This window comes from Pelmatolapia mariae, linkage group LG7 (genome assembly GCF_036321145.2).
Source record: "Pelmatolapia mariae isolate MD_Pm_ZW linkage group LG7, Pm_UMD_F_2, whole genome shotgun sequence".
Classification (NCBI taxonomy): domain Eukaryota; kingdom Metazoa; phylum Chordata; class Actinopteri; order Cichliformes; family Cichlidae; genus Pelmatolapia; species Pelmatolapia mariae.
The window spans coordinates 4,282,546-4,298,816 of record NC_086233.1 but is presented as its reverse complement, the minus strand read 5'-3'; the positions used below and the strand labels follow the sequence as shown (position 1 = coordinate 4,298,816).

The window sequence follows — 16,271 nt, the reverse complement described above, 5'->3', positions numbered from 1 at the left end:
GAACACAGATCAAGATCACAAACATAGCTAACAAAGTGAAACTTAGACTTCATTTTAATTGTAACTGTCCATTACCTTTTATTTGTATTATCACATTTTTAAACATTTTTTGAGTAAATTATCCTGATATGATGTCATGAAACACAGTAAACAATGAGGATGCACTTTTATTATCAAAACCTTTTTTGACAAAGTATTGATCAATCTTTTGAGGTGACAGCAGCAGCAGTGCTCTCTCCCTGCTGTATTTAACTTACTTTGTGAAGATACTAACAGAGGCTCACTCTCAGTGGGGAGAAGCTGCAGATCTGCTGGGATGGCAGATGATTCATGGTAAAGTTTTGAAACTTTCTGTTTGCAGCTTTGGGCCTTCAAACTCAGGCACAGCACACTAACATGTGCTGCTTTGATAAACTCACAGCAGACCATTAAGACTGAGATTAAATACTACAACCTCACTGATTTGTTCAAGTACTTGCTGTACCTGAGGTTCTGGGGTTCTTGTACTTTTCTCCACTACATTTCAAAGTAAAATATTCTTCTTCTTTCTGGACCACATTTGACTGACACCTTTAGGAACTCTAACTCTAACTCTAATTTGCAGTAGTGGTACTGTACTGTGAAAAGTCTGTTAGCTGAGGCAATCCTTCCCTCCTGACTCTAAATTAAACTTTACCAAGGCTATGTAACACTTTCCGGTTAACTGATAAACACTTAAGCACACCCACAGTGACTTCAGAGAAACAAAACTGTGTGTGTGTGTGTGTTGTACATTTTTGCTACCTGGTTCAGGTGATAATACAGTAATCAAGATTACTTTATTTCATATATGAAATAAATAAGTAATAAGTAATAATAAATAAGTAATAATAATAATAAGTAAGTAATATAAGTAAACAGGATGTGTATACACATCCTGTTTAAAGTTTATTAACCACTGTAGTAGTGATACTGCAATAAGTCTACTAACCGACACATTGCTCCTGTATCGTCCCTAAAATAGACATTACAAAGGCTGACTTTGTTATATAGATTTATTATATGATATAATAAATATTATATCATAAAATAATAAAATATAGACTTTATTATTAACACTTTTCAATTAAGTGACGAAAAATTTTAGTGCTCTTTCAGAGTAATGAAAACTGAAAGTGAATGTGATGTGGATTATTGTTCCCTGGTTCAGGTACCATTTACGGTAATTTGTGTTCAATATAAATGTAAAATGATCAGGTAGGAAAGGGGAGGAGTTAGAGTGGTCACATGCTCAGGTATGGTTATAAAATCGTGTCAGATCTTCTTTACCTCTGGTCAGCTCTGCTGCCTCCTAGGTAAGTTTCTTTGTTCTTTGTATCTTGTTTTTATACTTATTAGGGTTAATAATACAAATCAGAGTTTCTGTGGCAGCTTAGACAGTGAGTTGAACAATGTAACAAACTCTATGGATCAAAAAAGCATGTTTGTTTCAGCTTTCAACACTACTATGACAACACAACAAACCCTAATGATTTGGTATCAGCGTATTTGGCTCAGATAGCTTCTTGAAGTAAACCTGTTCAGTACCATAGAGCAGTTATCTGTCTACACACACAGATATAGGTCTCTCTGTCCCTTACTTTACAGATAGCTATATGTATACATGCATATGCACACGCATTAATCACCTCGGGCAATTTTAAAAGAAAGCTTGATAGGACAACACTTTCCTTGCACAAGAAACTGACACAGTTGGGAGGACAAAAACAAGAAACATCTATAAAAGTAGGGCGGATACCTGCTGCATGTAGTTATGTAGATATGAGAGCTTTCAGTGTATGGTATCTAACATGCTGTGGTAATACATGTAATATTTTTTTCTGTTTAGGTTGAAAAATCTTAACAACTTTTTGGGAGAATCCCATCAACGCAAACCAACTACAACCGAAACCACAAATCATCTGAGTGTTTGCCATGGCAAAGAAAAAACCGTCTGTCATCCATAAAAAGCAAGTATTTTACATCATCTGAGTCTGGATATTAACTGTAACAGTCTCCAAAAATACTTTTTGGATTCCAAGTGTAGCGCATACAGTTAGGTCCTTAAGTATTTGGACATAATACAAATGTTGCTGCTTAGGAATTACTGTCATTTTTATACTTACAGAGTCATTATCTAAATAATTACAGATCTGACTGTATACACTGTGTTTCCCCAGATTATGCTGAACTCATTCTATCCCATTTATCTGTCCTGTTTCAGGCAAGACAAGTTAATGAAATATCTAAAAAAGACAAGAAAGTCGTTCCGTTACAGCAGCACGGCTATTCGTACCAAAGGTGAGTTAATGCTTATATAAAACTGGAAAACTGTGATGAATCAATTTTTCTGTTTCTGGGGCGGTTGGGCTGAATGCTAGAGGCGGGTATTTTGGGGCCATTTACTGGCAACAAATTCAAAGTCAGTAAATTTAAATTTTTTTTTTTTTTAAAAAAAAGCAAAATATCTCTCCTTCAACACTGGATGTTTCATCTTTGTAGTGTTTTCAATTACGTGCAAATTGATGGATTGTGTTTGTATTTATTGTGAGATGCCAAACAGCATATCTTATTTGTAATTTGGACCAGCCACGTTTTTTAAATAACAGCTGTGAATTCACAAATTGTGCCTTTTTCCTCTCTTTCTTTAGTGAAAAGAAGAGCACGCTGGCTCCAGAAAATAAAATTGAGCTTGAAACACAAGGAATATGAATTAAATAAACCAAAAGAAATCAGGATGTTTAACAGCAAAAAAAAAAAGATATTATCGTCTTTTCACAGTAAATGCCAATTTAACATCAGAAAGATTATCTTCTTTAAAAATGGCTGTAATAAACAAACGGCTTCTTTTCTTTCCAAAACCAAAGACAATCACTCGACCAAAAGAAAAGACTCATTCCCAGATCATTTTATCATTATCAAGAAACCAAAAAGAAATCATGCACACCCAGACTCCGTGAATCCTCTTCATTCAAACATTCTCAACATATCCGGTCACCAGATCATTTTTTTACCTAAATTTGAAACCTGTAATGATTATTCGGAGATACTGACAAAACTTCAAATGCCACACTTAAATGGTTTACCAAACTTGAAACACAATGAACTCAGTTCTTGCCGTTTGGAAGCCGAGCAAAACATTGAACTGTTTAAGAAAAACTGTGACTTGATTCGAGGACTTAAAAAGAAAAAGAAAGAGGACTGTTATCATCAAATCAAAGAAATGCAGAGAGAGGCAGACAAAATTCTGACTGTCGATGCAAATAAATTTTTTCCTTCCTTCAAAGATTATCTGCAGATGCATGAACGTAAACAATATGCCATTGCCATTTTTTTCATGAAACGCAGTAAGACCGTCTTTGTTTCACCGGAATTTGAGGTAGATTATGAAAATGACAAACACACTGAGCCACTTTTATGTCAAGAGGTTCAAATTATTTTGCAACAGATTGGAACCTTTGTGGAGAGCATTCTGGTTTATACGCTCAATAGTCCTTGCCTGAACTGTATGTCTTTACTCAGTAAAGAAGCATATTCTTGGCACAGAGAATATGGAATTTCAACAACTGTAGGATTCACACAATTTTGGGGATTGAGTGGTCAAGACTTTTTTCTAAATATTTCCTGCTCATATACCAACATGTTAGATCCAAAGAATGTTTTTTACGAGAGTACTCAAAATTGCAAGGGTGATCCCTTCAAACTGAAGCCTTTCACGGTCAACAGTAAAATCTTCCAAAATATCAGGAAACTTAGTGAAAAAGAAGAAAAAGAGAGCTGCCGTAAGAAAATTGAATTCTATGTCTCTGTGCTGAAAACACTGGCAAAAAATTCCTTTTGTTCACGTGAAACACATTTACAACGTGGTGAAAACACAATTTCTTCCTTCATATTTCCCCCAATGATACAAGATGCATGTAGAGACAGTCTTTTAAAGGACTGGACAGCACTGGTGAACGACAGTGCCAAGTCAAATGTTATAAAACAAATAACCAAGGATTTTAATGTTGCAGTAGTTCAAGTTATTAACCAAAGACTTAAGTCCTCTTGTGGGAACAAAAGTCCTTTAAAGCTTTGCCATATTCCTCTGAATCATTTAGATTGGGAGGCATATTGAGCATGAATATTTAAAATTTATACATATATATATATACATATATATACATAAAAGAATTTTATTATATAATATAATAGGTTAGAATAGATTATAAATTAAAATTAACTTAATTCATTCAAAGTGAATGAAAAAATAAATACTTAAAAAAAGATATTTTTAAAATTATATATCATAAGATATATAATTTAAGACATATTTATATACGTCCAGAGTAACAGCCGTAGACTGCAGTTTGCCGCCTGTCAGGTAGTCAGTAATCCAGGGGAGCTGAACTCTGAGAGCAAACAGCCTGGTGACTGTAGCGTGCTGAGGGGCTGACGTGGATCTGTGGCTGAATCTGGAGCTGAGACTGCAGGTGTTCAACGATGACTCCTACGAGGCAGCAGAGCTGATGCGCTGATCATTAATGGCCGAGGCTGCTCACACCAAAGGTGGGTTAATGAGTTATAAACTGTAATAATATCTTGTAGCTTGGAAGAGAAAAATCTGATTCAGTCTAGAAGTGAATAGAAGTTTATTGTTGGTGGTCTCAGCAAACAAAAATATACTTATCTGTTTTCTTTTCCTTGTGTGTGATGGCTGGTGTGGCTTTCTGTCCTCCTCCTGTTGGTTTGTGTGTTAGTGAGTGGCAGGATTCTCCAGTCCAGTGAGCACAGCTCCATCAGCTGGTGGAGTTCAGTCAACACACTTGTTCTCACCAACCAGCAGTGTGCTCAAACATCGGTTTCTCCTCCATCCTACACGATGTTTTACACTCCAGAAGCAGTAAATCAGGATTACATCACCTCTCTGTAGAAGGAAACTTTCCTAGTGTCCTTATTTTGGATTCTTGTCTCCTTCTCAGTTCCTTCCTGATGTGTGTGCTGGACTGGATCCTCTGGCTCTGTGCCATCCTTTACTTATAATAAAAAAATCATTGAAACTTGTGTCACTCGTCTGAGTCTACATTTAAATCCATGTGTTCTGGTTCCCTGTGTCAAAGATGTGAGCCACAACCACAAACCAAACTAAATTTAGTCCATAAAGGCAAAAATTGCAAAGAGAATGGGTATGAAAAAGCTATAGTAAAACAAAAGCCTTGAATGTTTGTCAAAAAAGATGGAAAATTGTATGAAGTTCTCTTTGGGTGGGTGACTATAACCTACTCAAGGTGGCTCTGGAGGAATAGATCCACCCAGAGGGAGCACAGAGGCTTTTCCTAGATTGAACTAACTGTAAGAACCTCAAGTTCCTTCACTTGCCAAGAAGCAAAACCCAAGACAAACCAGGTCGGCTCATCTTTAATATATTTAATTTCACATGTCATATTGACCATGCTGTAAGAACACAAAACCTGAAGCAGTCTCTCACCTATGAGTCAGATTCTTCCACTGAACCTTTGACCACAGTTCTTCCAGCCTCCTGCTTTGTGGAAGTTGTTACCTGGAAGAATGAGGAGAAGGTCAGGCAGGCTCTGAGGTGTCTGACAGGAAGAATACAAAACTTTCATTTAGTGTTCAGTGTGAGTGCGCAACATCATCATGAAGCTTCAAATGTTCATTCATTCATGACAGTCATAGCTCTGTTCACTGAGTGTCTGGTTCTGTGATCTATGCAGCCTGATGTCAAAAAGTGTGTGAGCACCACTGTTATGGTGGAGTTTGCCCCGTTTGTCTGTTAAACCTCGATCAGTTTCTACTGTTGAAGGCATTTTTATTTTCTAAACTGGCAGCAGACCAACATCTGCTGCTTTGATGGACTTACAGCAGACCATTAAAACTGAGGTTAAATATTCAACCTCACTGATATGTTCAAGTACTCGGTTGTGCCTGATTACAAATTTGAGGTTCTTGCACTTTTCTACACTACAGTTCAAGTTAAAATATTCTTCTTCTTCATTTTGGAACACATTTAGCTTTATCTCTTCTAATAACTGACAAAGCATTAAAGCACACCCACACAGTATTTTTCCCGTGATGATGTCAGGGATTTCAGAGAAACAAAACTGAAAGTGAGAGTATTGTACATTATTGTTTCCTGGTTCAGGTGATAATTCTCACTGAGGGCTAATCAAGATGTAATATCTGGTGTGTTTTTGAATGCTTAAATGATTAAAAGTTTAATGTTGGGTGACTTAAAAAAATTAATCTGAAAATGGAAAAAGGACTGGATTGAGAATGAGTGAAAAAGCAGCCAATGACCCCCCAAAAAATAAAAAAAATTGAAAGACCTTCAGAAAGCCTGATGAACTATTACTCAAGACCACTTAAATTTTTTTTACAAGAACGGCTGGTTGGCAAAAAAAATATATAAAGAAATGAGGAGCAGGTCAAGACTTTTGCACAACACTGTCCTCATACGGACTGGTCGAAGGTTTCCAGCTGGTGCTACAGAACCTTTACAAAACCAGGTACTTCACCACACAGAGCATCTTTACTTCCTGTCGGCTGATGAACCAGAGACCATGGAGACCAAGTACAGCAACGAGTCCCTGGCATCATTCATTAATCCTCCTCAGCAGCTGATTCTTCTTTGTAGTATAAAAGGACAAATTTCTTTACTGTTTCATTTACTTCAATTAAGCACAGGTACCTGTTCCCTTTAATCTCTTCAGCAGTTGAAATGTTACAGAGCGCTAAGATTAACTAAAGTTTCAGCTTCACTAAATTAAATCTGTATAACGCTGATCATTTGGACAGAATAAGAGAAGGTGATGAATCAAAGATGACTTTTTAACCTTGTTGTGGAAATTTTAATTACCAAAGCCTGCAGACGGGATGAGTTGTAACAACACCTTTATTTCAGCTATCTCATGCATGAGGAGGGACGTCAGTCAGGGGGCACTGAAAGTCGTCTCTGACAATGAACAGTTCAGGTCCTTTTTATACACAGTCACAGAACAAAAGGCTTTTACAGTTGCAGTTCACACCTTGGCTCTAAACAGACAGACTCTCTATCACCTGTGTGAATCTCCCCCACTCTGGGGTCAAGCCTTCCTGTGTGAGCTTCCGCATCCTGGGAGACATTCACCAGTTTCTCACCGTCTGTTTCCCAGCGTGAATGAGGTGTGAACCAGACATACTAAACTAAGTAACATGAAAGCAAGACAATACATTAAAGGACAATACACTAAAGAGAAATCCCACAACAACCTGAAAAGGCCTCGACCTCATCTCCAAAACTTTAATGTAGTGTTAATGTTAGTGCACGTCACTGTGTGTGCACAGTGTGCTGCTCTCATTTTGTTTTAAAATATTAATTCATGAGCTGCAGCTTGTTTGCTTAACTGACAGTCGTAGCTCTCAATTCTGCTGGTCATTCAGTCAAACTGCTTATGTGATCTATACAGAACTATAACACTATAAAGAGTGTGTGAGCATCACTGTCATGCTGATGGCAGCTTAAAAGTAAAATTTAAACTCTTTTTTCAGACTCATTGTGGTTCACCCAGAACATTACAGAGTATACACTAATATTGACTGACCCCAGCTCTAAAGTAGACTTTATGAAGGCTATATAACACTTTTCAGTTAACCCACAAAGCACTTAAGAACGTCCACAGTCTTCCCGCAATGACGACAGTGATTTCAGAGAAACAAAACTGAAAGTCAGAGTGTTGTACATTAAGGTTTCCTGGTTTGAGTGCTGATGCTCACAGAGAGCTTATAAACATGTAATGTCTGTTTTTTTTGTTTTTTACTGAAATAAAGTCCTACATAGTAGATACGCCTTCAGTGGTTAGCAGAAGTGATCACATAACACACACACAGCACTGTTTTGAAAGCTGTGAGAGTTGTGAAATAACCAGGAAGGAGGGGAGGGGTTAGGCTGATCACATGATCAGGAATCCTCATAAATTCTGTCAGACCTCCCAAAACTGCCCTTTTTGATCAGCGCATCAGCTCTGCTGCCTCGAAGGTAAGTTTCTTTGTACTTGAAGGAATTATAATCCAGTCACAAGACGGAATAATCTGACTTATTCCTTCTCGTGATTATAATTACTAGAGAAATGTCACAAGGGTTAAAGATACAAATAAGAGTTTGTGGGGCAGCTCAGACAGTCAGATGAAAAAAAACATGGATGCATCAGCACAAAACACTCAGGGTTAAGGCTAATAGACAAAAAGAAGCCAAACTATTAATGTAAATGTGTTAGTTTTTCATACATCTATAAATCTCTCTATATGTCTATATGAATACAGAGCTCTCTCCCTCTGTCATGATCTCTTGGTGAGTGCAGATCGTGTGAGGTTTGTACGGGGACCCAAACATAGACCGCAGGAGACAAGATAGTGGTTAACTAAGGGCGAGCTGTTTATTTAGGCAGATTTTCAAAATGTGAACTCAGACAGGAAAAATCCAAAATAACAAAAAACCAAAACGAGAAACACCTAAACTGTGAGAACTAAATAAGTAAACAAAAAACTTGGAACACTAGAAAAAGCTTGGAGGCAACACGGAAACACGAGGAGGGATTCACTGGAAGAAACACAGACAACTCCCGGGAGGAACACAACACACCGACGAAGACCGAGGCAAAACTGACACAATAAATACACACAAGAGGGTGATCGAGGAAGTGGAAACACATTGGGGAACAGCTGGGACAAATTAAAGGTGACGAGACAGAGCGACGCAAAGCAGAACACTTTGAACATGGGACGCAAGACTGTCAAAATAAAAAAGGAAACACAGAGACGCAGACCTAAGACACACAGGCTTGACACAGCAGCCGGCATAAACTGGGAGGCAAAAGATGAAACACAAGGAGAGGAGCAGGGCAAGACAGGTGAGACCAGTAGCGGTTTTTGATACGGGCGACACGGGCGGTTGCCCGGGGCGGCATCGTGGTGGGGGGCGGCATCACGGGCATCGGCAAAAAAAATAAATAAATAAAACTGCTCGTACTCCTGCTGCGCGACGTCATGCCAGCGCATACTGGGGATGGCATAGGCATGCCATCCCCAGCACCACCCATTTGCTGGGAGTAAGGGCGCCCTCCGTTTGCGAGGTGCGCCTGCTGCTTGCGGCACAGGGAGGAGAGGGCGGGGCGGCGGGGGATTCTCTGGCTGGCTGGAGCAGCATCTAATAACCAACTCGCAAAATAAAAACAAACCAACAAACACGAAAACAGCAGACATTATGATACAGACTTATAATTTGCACCAATGTTTTTCCTCGGTGCGCCTGCTCGCTGCTGAAGTCAAAGTAAACTTTATTGTCATCTCCGCTACATACAGTCCAGTATATAGAGAGACGAGACGACGAAGTTCCAGTTACATCAGTGCAAGTAAACAAACAATAAATATAAGAAGAGTAAGAAAATAAATATAGACTTTAGGACCAGGGGTAAAGGGATCAATAACAATTTAAAATTTATATTTTATATTTTGGTGATTTAATGTCTCATACAGAACCAGTGGAAAGGGGAGGGAGACCTGCTGTTTCCAAATAGAGCACATTTCATTCACAATGTTGTAAATCCAAGCCCATTATGTATTCATGATTTGAATCCTGGGTTCAAAGCCATCAGGTCCTCAGTTTAGAAATAAGAGAAAAGAAGAGGAGGAGAAATGAGCAAAAGATACAGGTAAGCAGATGTGTCATTGGATAATGGCAGGTCATCCTGAAACAATCAGGAGGGAGTCTTCGCCCAGGGCGCCAAACAGGCTAGGACCGCCACTGGGTGAGACTAAACACCGTGACACGACTAAGACACAAAGCGGGCAGAAAGAGATACAAACATGGAGACACAAGACACACGGAGGGGCGAGAGACATATGCAAACACGCGGGGAGGTGACAAACACACAAGAGAAACCTCAGGGAATAAATCATAATAAAGGAAAAACCAAAAAACTCGATACAAATATGATACAAGAATAAAACTCCAGGATAAACAGGAACTAAGATTATTATGATACAAAGAGCAACATGCAGTAAGCTCAGGATGCTCCTGACACCCTCTCTCATATAGATACACGGACTACTCAGTATTTGGGTAAAACTATATTACATTTTGAAAATGAATTGCGTAAGATGACTTGTTATGAATGCGTCATTTATATTCCCAACAAGTCATCTCACGGCATTCATTTTCTTTTGCGTAAGACATTAAGAGGAACAGGAGGTTGAGTCAGGAAACTTCTATAAAACTGCAGGGCGGTAACCTGCTTGGACATGCAAATGAGAGTGAATGACGCAAAACAATGAGGTGTGTCTGTGATGATATGGGGCTAGCAGCTTTCAGCGTCATTCAAAGTGCTGTAAGATTGTAATATTGTAACATGTAATATTGTTTCTTCTCAGGTTGAAGTCATCACATCTTATCAGCGTTCACTGAATGCACAGCCAACCACCCGTGTATCTCAGTGTATACCATCTATACCAACACCAAGTTAATGAAACTGATGTTGCCTGACCACAAAGTCAATTCAGCATGTACCCTTGGGATCCACAAAAGGCAAGAATCTTATAACAGTTTGGATATTAACTATAACTGTTTCTAAATAGTATGCAGTTAGGATCATAGGTATTGGGAGAGTTTTGTAGTATTTCCTCTGTATACCACCACAGTGAATTAAAGCAATCAAGATGTGGTTGAAGTTCAGACATTTAGCTTTAATTTAAGGTGTTTAACAGAAGTATTGCATTACCAGAATTGCAGTCATTTTTTTACACTTTGTTATAAAATTACAAAGTAATACTTTTAGATCTGTTTTCATAGACTGCATTTCCTCAAATCAAGTTGAAAATAATCTCAATTCTTTGTCCTGTTTCAGGCCGGAAAGGCAAATGAGAAAGATGAGAAAGCTGGCACGTTACAGCTGCGAGGCTATTCGCACCAAAGGTGGGTGGGAAGTGAAAAATCTAATGTAGTGTACTATTTAAAAAAGGACAGTGAAGTTAAAGTTTGTCTGGGTGTTTGGGTGTTCTAGTAGAGCGTATTATTACGTGATTTACATGTTACATGCAGCCCTAGTTTTATATATAATATATATCACAGATTCTGGTTAACAAACTGCTTCCAAATGTCACGTAGAAAGAGACAGGCGACTCAATCGCAGACTCAGTATGGCAGTTCAGTGCATGTATTTACAGTGAGTGAGCAAATGTGCCAGGGAGTTAGTGGTCCAAGGGGGGGTCCAACCTGTTCAATATTTACAGTGCTCTCAACCACACCACTGGTGGGGTCCAAAACCTGTGCACAGAGATACTGGGAGGTCAGGCAAAGCACAACGAGGGAAGATGCCACACAAGCACAGAGAAACGATAGTCAGGGTTGCAGTTCAATGATCCAGCGAAGAAAGGATTTCAACCTCAGCTTAAATAGTGGTCTTATCAGCCAGGTGGTCAGGAACAGGTGGAACCTCACAGGTGTGCACAATCAAAGGCGGGATGAGAGACGAGCCCAAGGACCCGGGGCAAAACACCAGACACAGAGAGCAGAGAGACCGAACCCCTGACACTGAAAGTGTCTCCGTGTGACCAGAATCATTTCATTTTTACATTTTGAAGCTTTGAGCAACATTTAATTGCATAGAGAGACAAATTATTTTGAAAATTAAGTCAAATCTTATTTTGAATTTGACTCCAGCGAATGATTGTGTCTGCACTCAAGCAGCTTGTTTTTTTCTTGTCCAATGAGAAGCTTTGTTTTGTTTTGTAATAGTACAAACATAGTAAGTCTTTTTTTTTTCAGTTTAATATCATTGGATTGTGTTTTTATTTATTTCCAAAGTGTTTTAACCTTTCAGGAAATGTGGCTTAACGTGGTCGTTGCTGCATTGTGACATCTCTTTTGTCATTTGGACAAATCAACCTTTGAATTCCAGTTTCCAGCAGCTGTGAATGTTCTCATCACGCCTTTTTTGTCCTCTCTTTTTTTAGTGAAGAGATCTGCACCCTGGCACCAGAAAATAGAAGATAAGTTCAAATTCAGTTTCAAATACAAGTTATATAAATTAAAAAAATCAACCCAAATCAGCACCTTTACTAGCAAAAAAGCACAACAATTATATTTTGGAAATCTTTTACAAAAATCTTTTGCAAATGGCAAAAAGTTTGAATTCAAAATTAAAGAAGCTGAAAACTCTACCCATAAAAATGGCCATAATAATCTTCTTGTATCCAAAATCAAAAACAGTCACTTCCTCAAAAGAAAGTGGTTGTTTCCAGATGATCTTGCTGTTATTAAGAAACCAAAAAGAAATCCTGCCTATCCAAACTCTATCATTCCTTTCCATTCAAAGATTCTCAACATATCCGGTAATCAAATTATTTTTTTCTCTGAAGTTCAAATTTTCAGTACACACATTTTTTCCGAGATGTTGACAGCAGCCGAAGCAAAGCATCGAAATAAAATTTTACCAAATTTACACCACAACAAACGTAATAGTTGTAGTACAGAAAAGCAGCAAAAAATGAAGCTGTTTAAGGATAAAAGTGAATCGATATCTCAACAGAATAAAAATGAAGAGAAATTTTATCATTCAATCAAAGAAATGCAGAAAACAATTCCAAGTGTTGATGCAAACAGATTTTTTCCATTCCTCAAAGAGTACCTTCAGATTCATGAACATAAGCAGTATGCATTTGCTATTGCTGTCATGAAACATAGTAAAAATATCATTGTTTCTCCAGCATTTGAGCCAGATTATGAAAAAAAGGGAAATCCTGGAAAAATAAAGCACAGCGAGCCTCGTTTATGTGAAGCTTTTGAACCTTTTTTGCAACGGAATGGAAATTTAGTGGAGACTATTCTGATTTACACATTCAATAGTCCATGTTTAGGTTGTACTTCTCTACTTCTTGAAAAAGCTTATCTCTGGCGCTGTAAATATGGATTTTTCACGACTGTAGCATTCACACAATTTTACGGATTGAGTGGACAAAATTGTTTCCAAACTCTCACCTACTCATCTACCAACATGTTAGGTCCATGCGGTGTGTTTTATGAAGACAGTCAAAGATGTAAGCGTGATCACTTCAAACTGAAGTCTTTCACAGTCAACAGTAAAATCTTCCAAAATATCAGAAAACTTAGTGAAAAAGAAGAAAAAGAGAGCTGCCGTAAGAAAATTGAATCTTATGTGTCTGTGTTGAAAACACTGGCAAAAAATTCAGTTTGTTCACGTGAAACACATTTACAACGTGGTGAAAACACAATTTATTCTTTCGTATTTCCCCCAATGATCCAAGATGCATGTAGAGACAGTCTTTTAAGGGACTGGTTAGTACTAGTGAACAACAGTGCCATGTCAAACATGAGAGAAAAAATAACCCTGAATTTTAATGTTGCAGTAGTTGAAGTTATTAACCAAAATCTTAAGTCCTCTTGTGGGAACAACAGCCCTCTAAAGCTTTGCCACATCCCTCTGAATCTGTAATGATTGAGTCCACTCTAAATAAATAATAAATAAAATAATTTTATGTCTCTGAGTTGAAAACACTGTACAAACACTGAACACATGAATTTCAATTTCATAGCAGTTGTGGGAACAATAGTCCCTCTAATTTATAAAATTATATATCTATAAATCTAGAATTGGATGTATAATAAATAATGTATATTCATTTATTAAAAATAAATGAAAAAATTAAAAACTTTTTTTTTTAAAATAAATATTAAATTATATATCATAAGATATATGATTTAAGACATATTTATATACATCCAGAGTAACAGCCGTGAGGCTGCAGTTTGCCGCCTGTCAGGTAGTCAGTAATCCAGGGGAGCTGAACTCTGAGAGCAAACAGCCTGGTGACTGTAGCGTGCCAAGTGGCTCACGTGGATCTGTGGCTGAATCTGGAGCTGAGACTGCAGGTGTTCAACGATGACTCCTACGAGGCAGCAGAGCTGATGCGCTGATCATTAATGGCCGAGGCTGCTCACACCAAAGGTGGGTTAATGAGTTATAAACTGTAATAATATCTTGTAGCTTGGAACAGAAAAATCTCATCTTTGTTTTCTGTCTTTCTGCCTCCTCCTGTTGGTTTGTGTGTTAGTGAGTGGCAGGATTCTCCAGTCCAGTGAGCACAGCTCCATCAGCTGGTGGAGTTCAGTCAACACACTTGTTCTCACCAACCAGCAGTGTGCTCAAACATCGGTTTCTCCTCCATCCTACACGATGTTTTACAGTCAAGAAGCAGTAAATCAGGATTACATCACCTCTCTGTAGAAGGAAACTTTCCTAGTGTCCTTATTTTGGATTCTTGTCTCCTTCTCAGTTCCTTCCTGATGTGTGTGCTGGACTGGATCCTCTGGCTCTGTGCCATCCTTTACTTATAATAAAAATCATTGAAATTTGTGTCACTCGTCTGAGTCTGCATTTAAATCCATGTGTTCTGGTTCTCTATGTCAAAGATGTGAGCCACAACCACAAACCAAACTAAATTTAGTCCATAAAGGTGAACATTTCAAAGGGGACAGGTTTTAAAACCATAATAAAAACAAAAATCCAAATTCTAGTCAATAAAAAACAAATCTGTTTGTAACAGATGCATTAAACAATTTATCATTTATTATAATTAGCTTGTTAAAATTTGATAAAAAGTCCAGCACTCCTGCAAAGTTCTGTATTTGAGCTCACAATAAAAACTTTCCAAATGGTATATAGTTAATTTTCACAATACTACTAAAGGTATAAGCCAAACTCAACATCAGCGCTGTCAAATCTAATTAGTTCCCAGAACTTAAACTCGTTGCCTCTGAAAAACTAAATAAGGCTTACTTAAGATGACTAAGTTAGGGCAACTTTTCAAAAATAAATATACAGTCAGGGGCGGTCCTGGCGTGTTTGATGCCCTGGGCGAACCCACCCTCTGATGCTAGCTCACCCACTGCAGTTTGTTTTCTTAGTTTCCGTTCTGGCCCTCACTTTGTTAATAGTCTCACATTTTGTAAATAAACGCTCACTCGCATCAAAGCCTTTTGTCTGCATCTTGGTTCCTTACTCTCACACACCACACCATGACAATAATACACACTCTCTCTCTATAGTGGGTATACAAATAGATAACAAACGGCCATTATAATTCATCATACATTGAGAATAACCGACAAATCAACAATACATCTCTTCCAATTAATGGCTAATTATGCTGAACACAGTCCAAAAGATTCAATAAGCCACATCAGTGTCTACTGTCTGTCTACTGTTTACTATCATATCCAAGTGGCTAACAAACGTAAACAGAACCCCCAAAGTTGATTCTGTTCATCTGGACGTTTTCAGTGGGAGAAATATTTCGTCACTCATCCAAGTGACTTCTTCAGTCTCAGCTGACTGCAGGTTTCCCCAAATCTTATAAACAGTACATTTGCATAATGACTGAAACTAGCCCACTGAAGGAACAATGGGCTGGGAAGTCAGTTCCTTCATCATAATTATGATGATCGTTAAAATGCAAATTCTCATGACTATTGGTCAACAACCATTGGTCAATGGCCATGAGTCCCATTCACAGAGAGTTGGGGAATGGCTGCAATCACAGCATTGTAAGATGGCGAAAGCTGTACCCTTAGGCCCCCTCCTCGATTCAGAGATGGTCTTTCCCTTTTCACGTAAATGGCCTCCTTGACTCCGCGCTCAAACCAGCGTTCCTCCCTGTTCAGGATGTGTACAGCCTCATCTTTGAAAGAGTGTCCACTGGCCTGTAGGTGTAAATAGACTGCAGAGTCCTGGTCTGACTGGGTGCCATCTGCTTCGCCAGAGGTTGTTTGGTTTCCTCGATGTACAAATCCTGGCAATCCTCCACTATATTACTCTGTTTGTGTCGGGGGACCCGATCCTTGAGGAGGACCAATTTTTGCCGCAGCGTGTTTTGGGGTTTAAAAGCTACAGAGACTCAAATGTATCTCAACTGTTCCGAAACACCTGAACAGTTGAGATGTTCAGATAGTCATCCTGTTCAGATACAGGATGACTACGGGTTTTCGCTTAGGCAGCGGTTGTCCTTTTCTCCTGGATCGGCTGGAGCTTTCTTTAGGTGCCTTCGGTCATTATGCAATGTACTGTTTATAAGGTTAAGGAAACCTGAAGAAATCACTTGGATGAGTGACGAAACGTTTCTCCCACTGAAAACACTACGACCAGATGAACAGAATCAACCTTTTGGGGGTTGAGCTTAAAGCTGTTCAACATCATCATCCAACA

The 16,271-nt window shown here is 38.5% G+C and overlaps 1 long non-coding RNA gene across 1 annotated transcript; it reads left to right on the top strand.

The window, feature by feature from the left end:
- The first annotated feature begins 7,976 nt into the window (after positions 1-7,976).
- LOC134630381 (uncharacterized) lies at positions 7,977-14,423 on the top strand. The gene is made up of 5 exons (XR_010573763.1): positions 7,977-8,032; positions 10,423-10,576; positions 10,896-10,963; positions 12,004-14,015; positions 14,122-14,423. It is a non-coding gene; the product is annotated as an uncharacterized LOC134630381 (long non-coding RNA).
- Positions 14,424-16,271: the final 1,848 nt, after the last annotated feature.